The 17657-nt window shown below is 30.8% G+C and overlaps 1 protein-coding gene across 1 annotated transcript in view; it reads left to right on the top strand.

Annotated features, from left to right (window-relative positions):
• The first annotated feature begins 269 nt into the window (after nucleotides 1-269).
• Nucleotides 270-17657, top strand: part of LOC148312052 (uncharacterized) — a 68485-nt gene continuing 51097 nt past the window's right edge. Inside the window, exon 1 of the mRNA XM_088277833.1 lies at nucleotides 270-732. The gene's annotated coding sequence lies outside the window, so the exon portion shown is untranslated. The remainder of the gene's footprint in view (nucleotides 733-17657) is intronic.

Genomic DNA, 17657 nt, shown 5'->3' with positions numbered 1-17657 from the left:
ATCTTGTTATTAATTTCCTTAAAAATTAATATCATAATTTTATTTCATGAAAAACCTGAAGTCTTCAATTGATTTCTCTTTATCAATTTGTTATTGAAATTGGACTTCCACAAAACGAAAACGTTTTCTCCGCAGCGAGTCTGTTTTTCTTTTGTAATTTAATTTTTACATCTGTTTTCTATTATTTCGATTGAAGGAATGAAATTTATTTCTGCGAATCGTACCATGGTTCTGAATAATTTGCTTACGCAGGCAACGTAACTTTTTTTGTGAGGTGATTCATACCTCCATAGCGCGCGGGAACGCGGATATTTTCAAAGAATTGGAGGGAGATTCATTAAACATGGCGGCTTACTCTTTACGTCTCGCGGTTCCATCCACAGTTTGTGTTGCGACTTCTCTCGAGATCGACGTTTCCAGGTGGCGTTTAAGAAAAAACCTTACGATCGAGTTTAATATACGAGTATATTAAAAACTAAGCCTGACCGATTCGGGATCACGGAGCTAACATTGGTGAAATTTCAAGTGTAAAAATAAAATAAAAAACATAATTTTTCATTAAAACTTGTGTTATTTCAACACGATATAAGTTTAAATTTATTCAAATGGCTTTAAAAGTCGTGTGATGGTTTATTTTAAGTAGTGAAAAACTTTTTTGTGGACCAGTGTTTATTTTTTAGTGAAAAGTGATAGTTTTTTTACGACCAAGCCGAAAGGAAAATTTTGATAGCGGTGAGTTTATTGTCGTTTTTAATATATTTAACCTTGTATTCATTTATGTATTTTAAATGTCAACGTTCACCAAGGCTTTCTACATTCTTCTCTGTTGAATTTACTTTACTTTGCATTATTCGTGATATCATTTTTCCTTTTAGGTTTAAAAAAGGAAATGTTATAGTCATCAAATTTCGATTACTTCCTTTCAATATAAATTAAAGTAGATATTTACACAAACTTTCAAGTATGAACGTTCAGCCCCTTACGACAAAACGTTCCCTTTATCATATTTTTTAAATGGTAATATTTTGCAAAATTATATGTAAAGAAGTATGTAACGGTTAATTTAAAACTAAATAATACTTATAGTCTGTATGCGTGTATGAATTATTTTGTCTGCCTCCATAGTGTGCTGGTTAGCGCGTTTGGCAACTAAATGAGGCTCGGAATTGTGTTCAATTCCTGGTAGGTCAACATAATTATGGGCTCTTTTACGCAATATTTTATCGATAACCGTAACATAAACGATCTTCAACAAAACACACGATCAGGATGACGTTGCATCATTCTGCTACAGTGCTCTGTGCACCACTAGACGAGCACAGTGGGAAAAAACTATTAAATATCTATTATGGATAAATGTAGTTTAATTAAAATGTAAAACTAAAATTAAATATAAATAAATTCATTTAAAAATATAAACTGTTATTGAAAATTGTTTTTATGATATTTATTTACACAAACTAGTCAAAAATTTATCATATACACAAGTATACACAAGTACGTATAATACACAAGTATACACAAGTACATATACACAAGTACGTATAAAGAATTGAAAAAAAAACTTGTTTTGGGTTTTCACCCGAAATGTTTACTTATTCAAACAAGGGTGGCGATTTCATCAACTAAAGTAGTACTAGACAAATTTATTTATAAGTTACCTAAAGGTTAACTAGACGTCTTTTATTTTACTTAACTGTTAACTCTTCTGTATTTTTATTAATTATAATGAATGTCTTGTTACAAACTAGGTGATAATTTGCAAAAACTTAAATTAGAACGCTCAAGAAAACTAAAATATTGATGTGTTAGCACGACATTACAAATCCAACAAGTTTCACCATTATAAAGGATCCCAGGCGCTGTAGACAACATGTGTCAACATTAAATTGGTTGGTTTGAGAACATAAACCAGCCTATGACGTTCGTAAGCCCTGTAAATGCCCAGACTTCCATATTATTCTTCACCTATGCTAAGATGTCAAAAAATGTATAAAATAACTCCTAAGCATCCAGATTTGTGAACAAGTATTTGGACACACTCAAAATGTTGTCAATAAAATTGGTGTTTATAAATAATCGTATTCCGAAATCCCGTTAATAACTGACCTTGTAAGTTATTATAAAGACTTTTCGCCGATTATTACCTCCTATAACCCTACCTCATTGAGTTAAAACTATCATTTGACTAGTAAATTTCGGTCGTCCTGTATCTCATGTGTTTAAATTAATATAAACGCAGCCTAATACTGCTAAGCTTAACAAAGTTTCCAACGACACTAAGTAGATGTTTGAAATAACTACCTCTAAAAAAAGAAGTCTGAAATGACAGTTTGACTGTGTAAAAATAATTGTTAATTTTTTTATAGAATTGACCAAAACAACATTTAATTAAAATTTATACGTTGTTTTTTTTTGTAATTCTGGAACAACACAAAGGATAATTTTATTACCACTCTATCGCTAAAGAAAAAATATGGAACAGACTAAATATTTTAAAAAAAGCTTTCAATGCTTTAAGGTAAGGCGATATTTGCAAGCACAGAATTCACAGCACCGGAGAAGTCACCTTCTCAAAACCATATAATAATTCCGAAGAAAAACTTATGTTTTCGATCCAAAATCGCTTTAAGAAAAATATGTTTTCGATTCAAAATCGTTAAAAAAAATATATGAAAAACTTATGTTTTCAATCCAAAATCGTTTTAAAAAAATCAATTACATAAAATGTTATATGGATTTAGAGAACATTAAGTTTTTTTTAAATTTCCTTTAGTGTTTGTACCCTGCTTATAAAAACAAGGTAAATTACAAATAATATTTTTTACATATTTACTATAGTTTTTTTAAAGACTAACATTCATTGACTATAGTGACGGGTAAATATACCATACGTGCTAATACAATACAAAAAGCTGCGACTTTACGTAATATTAAGGCCCAGTATGCGTTTACAAAACACAGTTCTACTGGCAACATTATAGTGAAATTTGTTGTAAAGAAAGTCCGAGATCGTTCGAATTGCACGAATCAGATACGTAAGATATTTTGACGAGGAATATGCATATTAGAGTGGGCCATTGACCTTTTTCTATCATTCACATGATTTTTTTAGATATATAAGATAAATGGGTCTAAGTTGCATTTGGGATTGCTTATAACGTTAAAAATATATTTTTAAATATTCCATACTACTTTTGGCCCTCAACCAGAGCTCAAAGTTTTCACTAGCTGTAATTTCGTAATTTAGTAATACATATGTTTAAATTATTAAATTACGACATGACTGCTAGTAAAGTGCTAAAAAATGTTTTTTTCCGAATAAGCTCTGGTTGAGGGCCAAAAGTTGTATGGAATATATATATATTTTAATTTTTACGTTATGAGCAATCCGAAATGCAACTTTTAAGACCTGTTTCATTGTTAAATTCGCAAAAATAAGTTATCGGCCCACCCTAATGCATATTGGTTGGATGACGTCCGTGTGTGTCGGTGATGGGCAGTGCTCAGTGCTCAGCGTTCAGCGCTCATACCGCGGAGCGCAGTGGAGTGCGCGACTGCCTACTTTCTTCTGTCTCGCGGTCTCTTCTAGACGGCTTTCTACACGTTTCCGGAATACTGTATATATATTCATCGTTCATTGTGTCATCGACATGGCACATACCGTTTCTATTCAATTTCAAACTGGCCCGTAATGATGGCCATACGCCTCGTGAACTGCTTTTACAAAGAGCTCGTTCAAGAAAAAATGGAGAGATGAAATATTATTCTTTAAAAAAAAACGCTTTTATTTTTATTTACATCCGTCGTGTTAAATGGATAAAGCATACGTCCTAAGTTTTTACTTAAATAATTAGTTGCATATATGGCACCTCCTCGATTTAAAAAAAAAATTAATTGTACCTTAAGGCGGGATATTCAATAGCCCGCAATTTAATTTTCACCAAGGTGAACTTTGATGTAATTGAATTTTTTGCTTAAAACACCGTTTTTGTAAATATATGGTTTTGAAAAGAAAAGGGTTATTGAATGATTGAGTTATTTAAGAAAGTTATTAAATTTGCAAAAATATGTTAAGAATATTTTTCCAATATGTATTTAAAAAAAAACAATTCCAATATAATATGATCCTTACTGAATTGTTTGTTCGCGAGTACCCCTTAACAAAATGTTGGTTTCATTAGTACATATCGTATCCGTACTTCAGAACAACCGCTTCACCAACATGCAAATGTCACCATATACCATTACCATACATACTCTTCACAATGTACAAAAAATACTTTACAATTACATGTACATAAAATATTAGCCACATGCATTTATAGTCGGACTAAAGACCAACATGAATCCGATTATAATCCGAAGATCTAAGTTTTTGTAAAAATTTCTAAACATAAAATAAATAATGCTTGAAAAAATACATCATTAGTTTAATTTTGCTATGTTCTATTTCAGTTTGGAAAGTAAAAGTGTGAATATGATTTGTGAAAAAACCTATTTTGATTTGCGAAAACACGAACGCCTTATATTGTAATTTTTCGTTTTAATTTTGATTTCTAATAAAGTCTCGTGATAATACTCTAATGACTTAAATAAAAACTTTCTTGCATTTCTTTTTAGCTGGTGGGAAATGAACCCGTGACCCGCGCTTTTAGTTTCTCAGACATATGAATTGTTTTGACACTGCTCTTTAAAAAAAACAAAAGATATACAGTTTAATAATCTATATTTATCTATTTTCCAGCGACGTAATTCTCTCTTATTTTTTTGCAAGTTTTTTATTATTATTTTGTTTGTAAATAAAAATAATACCTCACACGGCAGAAACATCCTTTCACTAGGTGACTGCTAATAAATAAGTAAATAAATAACTTATGTGAAAGAGAATAATGTTACAGCCGAATGAATAAAGGCTTAAATTATAGTGAAAAGATAACGAGTTAGTAGAAAAATGTTAATGTAGAAAAAAATCACTTTGCTTTTGGACTTTTCTAACGATTTAGGGATTTTGAAACAAGTTACTAACCAGTTTTATCAGAAAATTAATGACACCGAAATAAAAAATTAATAGTTTTTTTTAACGAATTGAAGTAAGGTTAACGTTTCCTACATTAACGCGTTATATTTTCTCATTAATTAATTCTGTAGTTACTTTGTTTATCTATAATTTTTTCAATTGAAATTTCACTAGGTAAATACCACAATTCGTTATAGTGGTGGTATTTTACCAAGTAAAATAATTTACTTTAAAAATACATAGATCTAATCATCTATGTTGAGATGTCGAAATGTAAATTAAAAAAGTTTATATTTTCAATGTGATTCCGACCCTAGGGCATCGATTGCGTACAGAGATTAAAGCATTAAGAGTTTACTGTCAAATCCGAAATTCACCACCAGACCGCCTGCGGCACAAGCCACACATATTGTTTGCGCACAATTTTTTTTTATATAATATTTATTGGAATTCAATCTTTTAAAGGGTATATGAAATTTATTTTTTATAACTTTTTAAACTCCTTACCTTTCAATAACTCTTTTCTTTTCAAAACCGTATATTTATTTGGAAGTAAATCTTATTTTTTCAATACAAAAACGGTGTATTAATCGAAAAATTCAATTACGTCAAATGTTACCTGAGTTAAAAGAAAATTAATTTGGAGGCCATCGATTATCCCGCCTTAACCACGTAGTGTAGAAGACTGTAATATCACATAAAATATTGAATAATTTTCTTTCATTTAAAATAAAAATATTGAATAATTTTCTTTCAGGTATTTCATAACCTAACTTCTTGTCAATTCTGATAGCCAACCCGTTTCAAAACGTCAAAGATGTCAGAAATAAAAGTCCAGAAGAAAATTAAAGTTTTTTTCAGTACCTATTTGACCCGTTATCTTTTCACTTGAATTCCAGACCCAGGTGTCAAAAGTCAGGTATGTTTATACCATATTTGTTCATATGTGTAAGTAATGCTCATATGATATGCACTTTGATTTCTTCTAAAGAAAAAGGTACACGAACCTTCCATTACCTCCCCTGCATGGAAGTCGAGCACAGAATTATTTATGTACCCAGTCACTCGACTCTCGGTTCTATACTGCTGCTATATTTAAAAAAAATATCAATGGATTTTTCTCATGATATGTTATTATTGGCTAAAAATGTTTAATAATTTTATCCACCTTCGTGGTGTAATGGTCAGCGTGTTTTACTACCGTGCTGGAGGTCTCGGGTTCGATTCCCAGGTGGGGTGAAAATAAATACTAGTGATTTTACACTCTAATATTTATTTAATATTACCCTGGACTGGTTCCTGAAGTGCAAGAGTGATCACCTTGCCTTCATGTAAGTAATGATCAAGATAACATTGGGTGCGGATAAGATTACAAATAATGTTAATATGAAAAATCACAAGACTATCGGTACGATTATTATTGAAATCTATTGTCTATGGGAGATATGATGGTTTAAACTTTAGATATTTGAATAAAACGGACATCGCTATACGTCATTAAATTTTACGTCATCGGGTGTTTTATGGGGCATATCCCTTTATGTATCTACTTTACAGAGCTGTAATAGTAGTAGTGTGGACTTTTTGTGACGTCATTGGTTACCAACTTGCGAAAACAACGTTTTTACTAAGGCGAATTTTGCAAAAGAAAATGATGAATGAAAATATTGATTATATCGGCTGTTATAAACACAAAACGCGTCTTACACAAGCCTTTATAGGATGAGTATGTTAAATTTGATATTCCTCCCGAGTGATAATACCCTATTCCCGTGACGGTATTGATCCCATATTTTTTGTTACGTAATAAATAATATAACGTTTCAAATGGAAATGTTCACTCAATCGGAATTTCCATTTTGAATAGCATTAATTCCTGCTTTTTTCTGAAAACATCTGAAGGGTATCGCATGTTGGTATTGGAACGGCAATTTTTTTCTATTGTTGTATCATTATGATCTTGCTATAATGTCACTTTGATTCGAATCCCGAGTTCGATTACCTGCGTTATTACCACAAAATGAACTTTTCTATTCTAGCTTGAGGGGGACCTCGCAAACACTCAATTCAGCAAACGACAGGCTGCAAGAGAAGCCAGACGTGTCTTCACACACATTTTTTTTATAATATCTCTTGAACTTTAAAAAAAATATATGAATTTATTAAAAAAATATTTGAAATATTTTTTTTACGTGTTAATTTACTTGTCTTTTCTTTTAAAAACCATAAATATATTTATATCTAAGAAAAACTTATTTTTCAACACAAAAACGGTGTTTTAACTAACTAAGTATCACGCCGCTTCCACGCAGGGGTAGGCAGAGAGAATAGAACGCCACACCACTGTCTTTGCAAACATTACTAGCCTTTTCCACGTTCACGCATCTCCTCATATGTACATACCCGCCGATTATTTGAATTCCTAACCTGACGGCTTTCAAGTATTGGATTTACCTGATTGTGCCAAGTTTTTCTTTAAGAAAATAAAATAATTACGTAACATGTTATCTGGGTTTGAAGAAAATTAAGCCTTAAATTAAAGGCCTTAAATTACGATTTGATCAGGATAAGAGTCAGAAAAAGTAGAATAATAAAGTATTTAATATAAAGGTACCTATAACATTTTGAGTGTGTCCAAATACTTATTCACAAATCTGGATTATCTCCAATTATAGGAGCTATTTTTCATATTATTTTTTTATATACTTATATAGAACTTCCAAGAATTTGAGTAGTGTGGTTGTCAATAATGGGTAGGATTGGTGAATGTTACACGTGTGTAAAGTGATCAGTTAAACCAGCCTATGACGATCGTCAGCCCCGTAAATGCCCAGAATTCCATATTCTTCTTCATCTTTGACGAGATGTAAAAAAATAATATGAAAAATACTCCTATAATTGGAGATAATCCAGATTTGTGAACAAGCATTTGGACACACTCAAAATGTTGTATTGTATATTAAATATATATGTGAGTGCGTGTGGGTGGGTGTGTGTATATCTTAGTAAAAATAGAAAATGTAAAATTCATCAAACTGTTTGAGACTTTGTTACAATAATTAGGTTTAGTAACTTTGTAACTTATTCTTGTAAGTTTGTTCAATTTAATCAACTTGTTACTTGATAAATGAAAGTTTGACGTACATTTAGCATACATCTGTTAACCAATTTCTGTATTTAATCAATTTACATAAATATATGTATATATCGCGCACTCCTTTCAAGAACGTCATAAATAAAAAAAACTTGATTTTTCAGGAGAACGGTTTTAAAGTTTAAAAATATACTACAATGTAATAAAAATAAATATCAAGCCACTTATTGAACTTTTTACTGTGCAACAGATCTTTTTCAGGTAAATCCTGAAGGTTTGTTCTCCATTTGAAAAATATTAAGTATATTTGAAAAAATAATTAAACAATACCATTTCTTCAAAATGCAAAAACAAAACTTTCTGCCCTGTAGCGGGTAAATATTAAGTTAAAATATGCCGCTTTTACTGGGATATAGTACATTTTCTGGGCATTCCAAAAACATGCACAACTGAATATTGACGATTTTTGATTTATGACGTTCTTGAAAGGAGTGAGCGATATGTGTACACTTCACACTGAGAAACATAACGCGAATATAGGTATACTGGCAGGGGCGTCAATTCCATTTAGGGAGAAAAGCAGTCCCTATCGTAACTAACCCGCGTGACATATAAAAACGATGTCCAGACTTCCATATTCTTCTTCATCTTTGATGAGATGTCAAAAAATAATACGTACCTTTAATGTTTTTTCAAAATAAAATGTACGTACACACATCAGTGCAATAATTACACACATCGATGTACCTACCTACATATAAAGGTAGGCACCTACATCTGAGTAGTGGCAATGTATCAAGTTTTGGGTAATTATGTGGTTCATCATGCGAGTCTCAGATCGTATCCTGTTTACAACATGGCTTACGAATAGGTACGGTCTGTATAAGTACCTAGTTAAAGTATATCTATACAATTATAATCGGATCTCCAAAAAACTCTACAGTAAGATGATTAGTACTAACAACTGAAAATAATGTTTGTTTGAGGGAATAACCCGCAAAGCCTATACTTTGAGTCTGAATGCTCGCATCGTCATGTGTTACGTTACGACGAAATGCTCCGGTCAGTCTCCACGTTTAGAGGCTTGTCTGCAGGTAAGATGGGGAAGGTAAATGTGAAAAATACATCACAAATACCCAGACCGTTTGAGAATAAATCTTCTGCATTTATTTTACAATCGGCGGGAATCGAACCCGCGACTCCAGTTTCGCAGTCGAGCGTCACAACGCTTCGTTAAGGGGGAACTCGCAAACTGGATGATTTAGTAAGCGATCGGCCGTGCGTGAAGCCGGACGTATTTCAGCGCACAATTTAATTAAATATAAATATAGGAATTAGTTTTTTTTAGAATATGTATTGAAAAATATTTTTATCGTTTTTTATTTCATTATCTTACAATAACTATTTTATTTTCAAAACTATTTATTTATTTCAAAGAAAAACTTATTATTTTAATACAAAAACGATGTTTTAATAAATAAAAATAGTTACGTTAAATGTTACCCGGGTTTACAGAAAATTATGTTATATAAATAGATATTAACTGTTGTTTTTTTTTGTTAATTGGTTTCAAAATTTTATTTTATATAATTTAACAATTTGTTAGAAGCGATTTTGCTCGTAGGGTAGGTACTCTGTCCATAATGAGTACTCAAGCTGATGTAGAGGGTAGGTACTTGCCCATCATAACCTTAAGTAACCTTCCCGCCCAAGTGCCGGTGGATCATAAAAAGCGTAACTTTGTGCCGTGTCGGATTTTTTACAAAGTACTGGCACGAGTAGCCCCGGAGTGGTTTAATAATCGTTAGGGCGCTTGTCCACTACCCGGAATTACACGGAATTTTACCGTCCGGAACGTCAGTTAGCGTTTTAAAACGACGATTGGCTTGTGCTACACATATGTATAAAGTACAAAAACAAATTAGTTCGTAGGATTATCTTCTTTTGAGGTCGTTGTTTCGTAAATTTTCTTCCTTTAAGAGGTATTCGCAAACACAGAATTCATTCCACCGGACCAACAGAGATGTCACATGTCTATTCACGCCCGATATTTTTAAAGAATGTATATTGCATATTTTATTTTATTTTTTAGAATATATAAAAAAAGTATACTTATTTATTTTTTAACTCCTTAACTTTCAATAATTCTTTTCTTTTTAAAACCAAGTATTTTGACGAAAACCTATTTTTTTCAATGCAAAAATGGTGTTTGAAGATAAAAATCAGTTACGTTAAATGTTCTCTGGATTTAGAGAAAATTAAGTTTTACGAATACTGGGCCTTAAACGCACCAATAACGCCTTGTAATATTCGTTATTAATAGATTTTCGTTCTTGAGATAAAATATAAATGAAATACAGCCCGCATTTCAAAAAAAAAATTAACGTCTATTATACACGTCAATTAAAAAAAATCACATAAATAATAAAACGAAAAAATACCATGAAATCATTAATAAAATACAAACAATAAACATTGAGTGTAAGTCGCTCTCCAGGCACAAGAGCTTAGTCTCTCTCTTTGGAGAGGCGCAGCGTAACTTTAATGGTATAAGATATCGCTCACTCTTTTCAAGAACGTCATAAATCAAAAAACTAGATTTTTCAGGAGAACGTTTTTAATGTTTAAAAATATAATAAAATGTTTTAAAAATAAATATCAAGCCACTTACTGAACTTTTTACTATGCAACCGATCTTTTTAGGTAAAACCTGAAGGTTTTTTCTCCATTTGAAAAATATTTAGTATATTTAAAATATAATTAAACAATATCTTTTCTTCAAAATGCAAAAACAACGCTCTCTGCCCTGTAGCGAGTAAATATTAAGTAAAAAATTTGCCGCTTTTGCTAAGATATAGTACATTTTCTGGGCATTCCGAAAACATACACAACTGAAAATTGACTATTTTTGATTTATGATGATCTTGAAAGGAGTGAGCCATATGTTATAAGTAGAAATGTCTGGTAAAATAATTAAATTGTAATATTTTTGTAACCATACAATTTTTTTTTAAATATATTAAAACATCAATTATATTTTCCCCCAAGTCCAGGGAAAAGCATCGTGATATTTTTTTGACCCAAAAAATGGAAACAACTTGTAATACGAATATATGATAGAATACTTGCCTACACCATAAAATTTATCGTTCAAAACTGAGAAAATAATTTGGGTGTAGTTCGTCATCGCTTTACGAAACAACATAGTTGATTATTCATAATACCATTTTACGAAACACAACGCCAAGACTACGTTCGGTCAGCGAACTTTAAATGCGTTTTTAGTATTGGAAAGTGTATTACTTACTACCTGATAGCGATCGTATTTATTAAGTGATCAGAAACCATGTGATGAACATAACACATGTATCATTACCGCTACACCTGTGTGTGTTTCATTTCTCAATGTGCTTGTATCATATGGTGCAAGTTCTCTCCATGTCCGTGAATGCATCACCGGATTTTCCGTTTCATCATTTTACTTAAAAGACTTTAAACATGTGATGAAATGAGGCAGCATTTAACACATGTGTAATTAAGAGTTCATTGCATCAATTTTGCTTATAATTGCCGACACAAATGCTTTATTGCTTATTAACTCAACATCAAACAAAAACATATCAAGGCCTCATCTCACTTTAATCTGCATTAAATTTGCACATTTGATTGAAATAATAAAAACATATGCTTTTTGTTATGTAATTACGTAATTAATATTGCGAAGTAACAGACGAGATTTCATGCCATTGCAATAAATAACATTAAAAAACATAAAAAAATAAGAAGGTAGCATTACACAAAGATAGCAAAAAAAATTAATGTATTTGAAACTCTCTTTATCGAACGTTGCATAATATTTTTCTCAGTAAGTACGATGACATGGTAATAAAATAATAGGTCATGAGGAAGTGGTTTAGGTCATATTGTGGTGATAATAATTTTAATATACATACCTACCTTATATAAATGAAGCAAGCTATCGAAATAATGTATGGGTACATGTTATGATATATTTTGTTCTATTGTGAAAATACTCACTAAATATTTTGGTAGGTACGCACCTACGTATACTAAAAAAAGACCAGCATTGGCTGAAAGCTTTTATTGGTCAATAATCAAGTGGCTTACCTAGAGTTTTCTTTTTAAAAAATCACAAAAATATAAAAACTTTAAGTTACCTCAAGAAATATCAACGAAAAATACATATATTTAAAGTATGCGTGTAAGTAACTTTTTCTTTTATTCAAATAACTATTTGGATGGTAAAAGTTAGAAAAATAATAACCTTCATAACTAATTTTAGTTAGCAGATATTGAGGTTAGGTTTGCGCTTAATATTTACGTGGAAAACCGCTAAATTCAACAATTTTTCATTAATTGATTCGGCAGTCACTCTGTGGTAATATTTATCCGTTTTTTTAAATTTAGTTTTACTTGGTAAAATTATTATTTCTTAAAATCTATTGTGAGACGTATTTCGATGCATTTCGCATCATTTTGTGAAGGAGGCTAGGAGTGTATGTCAGGACAGAAGAGTGTGGCGTTCCATCCTCTCTGCCTACCCCTGCGGGGAAACGGCGTGATGGTAGTAGTAGTAGTAGTAGTAAATTTAGTTTTACTTGGTAAAATTATTATTTCTTAAAATATATTGTGAGACGTATTTCGATGCATTTCGCATCATTTTTAAACACCGTTTGCACCAAAAGACGTGTCACTATAGATTTTAAGAAACAGTGATATTTACCAAGTCAAATTTTCATTTAACTATAATAGAATTCAAACAAGTTATTTTTGACAATTAGGTTTTTGCTTACAATCTATTGGATATTTTCTGGTGAAGACATAAGTATTGCCAGTCTTATAATATTATTTGTACTGACGAAAAAATAAAAACCCCCAGTACCTTTACAATACACAAAAATCTCCACGGACGTTAAGATCACTTATCTTTTTATGTCTTTGTAGGATGGAGCAGTTGTGTCATTGTTATTATGTCTGGTGAAGTTACTCCTTTCTAGGAAGGCGTGGTTCTACAATGAGATCAAGAGATCGGACGTGATGGTATGAATTATTACGTCAGGATTCACGAGGCAGGCAAGATTCAAAACAAATCTTTTACTAACATTCTTAGGTCGAATTTAAATGATTATTATTTTCATAATATTTTTTGATATCTCATCAAAGATGAAGAAGAATATGGAAGTCTGGGCATTTACGGGGCTTACGACCGTCATAGGCTGGTTTAAGTGATCACTTTACACACGTGTAACATTCACCAATTCTACCCATTATTGACAACCACACTACTCAAATTCTTGGAAGTTCTATATATATGAACCAATTTAGAAACCTTGTTCATGAATCACTAGAACATCACTAGAGACATATATTGGTGAGATGTAAAGAAGCTTTTTATTAAGCAGAAACTCTTATATTAGTATGTGAGATCCGAATCCCGGATTATAATCACACACATGAGAAACGCCAGAAAATACCATTTTCATTTTTATTATTAAGCTTATAATTTGACCAGATAATTTATTTACAACATTTTGAGTGTGTCCAAATACTTGTTCACAAAATCTGGATTATCTCCAATTACAGGAGTTATTTTCATAATATAAGAGTTTCTGCTTAATAAAAAGCTTCTTTACATCTCACCAATAGATGTCCCTAGTGAAGTTCTAGTGATTCATGAACAAGGTTTCTAAATTGGTTCATATATATAGAACTTCCAAGAATTTGAGTAGTGTGGTTGTCAATAATGGGTAGAATTGGTGAATGTTACACGTGTGTAAAGTGATCACTCAAACCAGCCTATGACGGTCGTAAGCCCCGTAAATGCCCAGACTTCCATATTCTTCTTCATCTTTGATGAGATATCAAAAAATAATATGAAAATAACTCCTGTAATTGGAGATAATCCAGATTTTGTGAACAAGTATTTGGACACACTCAAAATGTTGTATTATTATTTTCATTGTTTTAGATTCTTTTGCATTACATGACATAAATTCAAATACAAAAAAAAAATTAATAAAATATAAATATAAATTCAAAAAAAGATCCCACAAAGGCATGGCCTGTGTGTTATCTTACATACTAATACATACATATTAAATATTATAATATCATATTATAACATCTTACATATTAATTGCATACTATATGTCATAATACCAGATTTCCGTATTCTTCTTCTATGTTAAATGTCGAAAAATCATTGCTTTCAGGTTGATTAGAAATTTTAAAACAATACAATGATTTGAAGGACAATATTCGAAAAAATGTAGGTACTTGAAGTTATTCCGTAATATGCTAAAGCTTGTTGCTACGCAATAATTCACATAAGTGTCTATAATATGCTAAAATAATACAAAAGAAGTATTTCAATAATTTCTAAAAAACGCGTTCATCATATTGAAATTAAGTAAACACGGTCATTTATCCAGTTTTACATTACAAAACAAAGAGAAAAGTAAATATAGGCATGTGTTCATATAATATATACAAATGTAAGATTTAAGTATTTTACTGGAACTGCATTGACGACCACTCTGACGATGTCGGTAACAACGAAAAGTGGTCAGATAAAATAAACGTGGAAAAACTAGTGCTTTCATTACATGCACAACTATTTCAATTCCTGAGGATGATCACTAAGACACTAGTCATAGAATGTATATGTATATATTTTTATTTATATAAATATATATTAGATATGTTGTTAAATATTTTTCACTCAGTTATCTAGATATTCATCTGAATACTCAAATTTATGTGCAAGAGAGAGAAAAACTGACAAACTTGTATCATACACACATAAAATAAAATACACAGTACATATACGTAATATTATGTAGATTTAAGTGCAAAATAAAATACGTAAATAACGGTGAATACTGAGGATGTGTCGCTACAATTTTACCTCAATCTATGACCCACAAGATCCACTTGTTAAAACTCCGTCAAAACGTAACTAACGGTTAAGGCTGTGGGAATATTCATATTCTTGATCTGAAATTGTAGTTAGTTGAAACCTGAGCAAACGAGGCTATGAAGATCCGACGACCACCCACTGAAGTGTAAATTATTCATATACCGGATCTGTTTTTTACAGAAGTAGATATCTCGAGATATGTTATAAAACAGCATCTACAATAATAATTACGTTCAAATTAAAATCGAATTAGGTGGATAGATTACCCTTTTTAATAAAGAATATCTGAATTACATATTTTTTAATCTTACATATCGTAGTCATACAAGAGAAAGTGACCAAGTGCATTTTTTACAAAAACGTGATTATTGACTATTTGATATCTAACTAGCTTAATATTGCCCTGAAAAAATCCCTAAGCGATGTTAACCTTGGGAGTATAATATATTGACTTGTTAAAAATGACTAACTGTATTGATGTTTACTTTCTTGCCAAGCAAAAGTGACTTAAATGGCCCTCCTGGACATCTTACGTTTTGTTAGTTGGTCACTTTCTTCTGTACGACTACGATATGTATTCTTAATGTGATTAAAAATATGTAATCACGAAGGATTATTTATTATCTTTATGTGATTAAAAATATGTAATCACGAAGGATTATTTACTACTTTAATCTGCAATCTTTAAAAAAAAGTTGAATGGGGACAGAATTATATGAAATTGCAGCAAAAAGCAATAAATAAGTATTTGTTTATAAAATATTTTTTAACTTTTTATATCGATTTGCAGAACAAACAGTTCCTACCCAATCTTGAGTTATAGACATTACTAAATAATATGTAACTTTAAATTTATTTTAATGTTGCTATTTATATAGATACACGAAAGTTTCCTTTTAAATAATATAAATACATAAAATTTAAATAGCTTTAAATATATATAAAATATTTTTCAACTTTTTATATCGATTTGAAAAACAAACAGTTCCTACCCAATCTTGAGTTACAGACATTACTAAATAATATGTAACTTTAAATTTATTTTAATGTTGCTATTTATATAGATACACGAAAGTATATATTTATATAAATAATATATAGGATGTTTATGCATTTCATTAAAACCTACCGCTAAAAAATACACAACTAAAATATTTAATGAATCGGAATTATTATTATTATTGAAAACATGATTTGAATTCCCTTTTTAATAATATAAATATATAAAATTTACATGGCTTTTATCAAATTATCTTAATTTTTTTCTTGGGAGGATTTTATACCGAAAAAATACTTTCTAAGTAGGTACCATAGGTAGATATTGCCACCGACATCTAGTCACCTCAAGTCGAACGAATATAAAACCTTCATATTAGAGTACACTACGACAAACCGTACATTTAAATAATTCTTGAACGATGATTTTAACGATTTTTATTACTATATCAAAGGTTCCCGAAGCTTAATCTAGATTTGCCATAATACTTCAGTAACAATATATTTGTAATACATAATACTATAAGACCGGCGTTTTAAAAAAGTCCTTACAATGGCTAAAACACATATTTTTACGGGGTTAAAAATAAAATATATTTCTTGAATGTTTACCGCAGATACTTTGTAGCACATTTGATAAACTTTATAAAATTAACTAACTTTATTATAACCACTTTTGTATTAATACAATTTAACCTACCGGTTTCGACAAGAACCTTGTTTTTAGGATTTTTACGGAGCGTGTGGAAGTTTTTGGTGAGAGTGTTTTAATGTTTTTGAATTAAAATAAACCCTGATGATGACAAGGTTCTTTTCGAAACCGGTAGGTTAAATTGTTGTTTTAAAAAAGTGGTTATAATAAAGTTATTTAATGTTATGAAGTTTATAAAATATATTCGTTAATATTTTACAGCGCTGCACATTCTCCACACCTGATGTGCATATATTTTTTTCAAATTAATTGTTTTTTCTACAGTTGTGTAAAATTATAGACAAGACAAGGAATCTTAAAATTGTAATATTACGAACATTGGATATTGTTTATGGCCTAGTCTGTCTTCAAATGAAAAGGAGTGAAAAGTAATTTGAATAATTTTAAGGTCGGCACCGCCACCGGCTTGAATTGTGTCTTTAAACTTTTGAATAATAATTGAATGGTACAATGGGGGAGTCTCCGTATACATAATATGTCATGTCATGTTCATAATAGGCATAGGGAATAATGCATTAGTGACAAGAGACGAGGTGTGCTATGACCTAATATCCAATAGAGACATATTTTAAGAATGGTACACTACCAACAATGGAGATATTTCTTTGCATAACATTTTTAAGTGTGGACCAGTCCTTTCAGACCTCTCCAGCATAAACGTTTCATTTCCCACAAACGTCTTAACCTTATTAACCTCACAACATTTTTAGTGTGTCCAAATACTTGTTCACAAAATCTGGATTATCTCCAATTACAGGAGTTATTTTCATATTATTTTTTGACATCTCATCAAAGATGAAGAAGAATATGGAACTGGGCATTTGCTTAAACCAGCTTATGACGGTCGTCAGCCCCGTAAATGCCCAGACTTCCATATTCTTCTTCATCTTTGATG

Source organism: Brachycentrus maculatus, unplaced genomic scaffold (genome assembly GCF_059751285.1).
Source record: "Brachycentrus maculatus isolate JH-2025_06_01 unplaced genomic scaffold, ASM5975128v1 h1tg000050l, whole genome shotgun sequence".
Lineage (NCBI taxonomy): Eukaryota > Metazoa > Arthropoda > Insecta > Trichoptera > Brachycentridae > Brachycentrus > Brachycentrus maculatus.
This window is presented reverse-complemented; position numbering and strand designations above follow the sequence as displayed.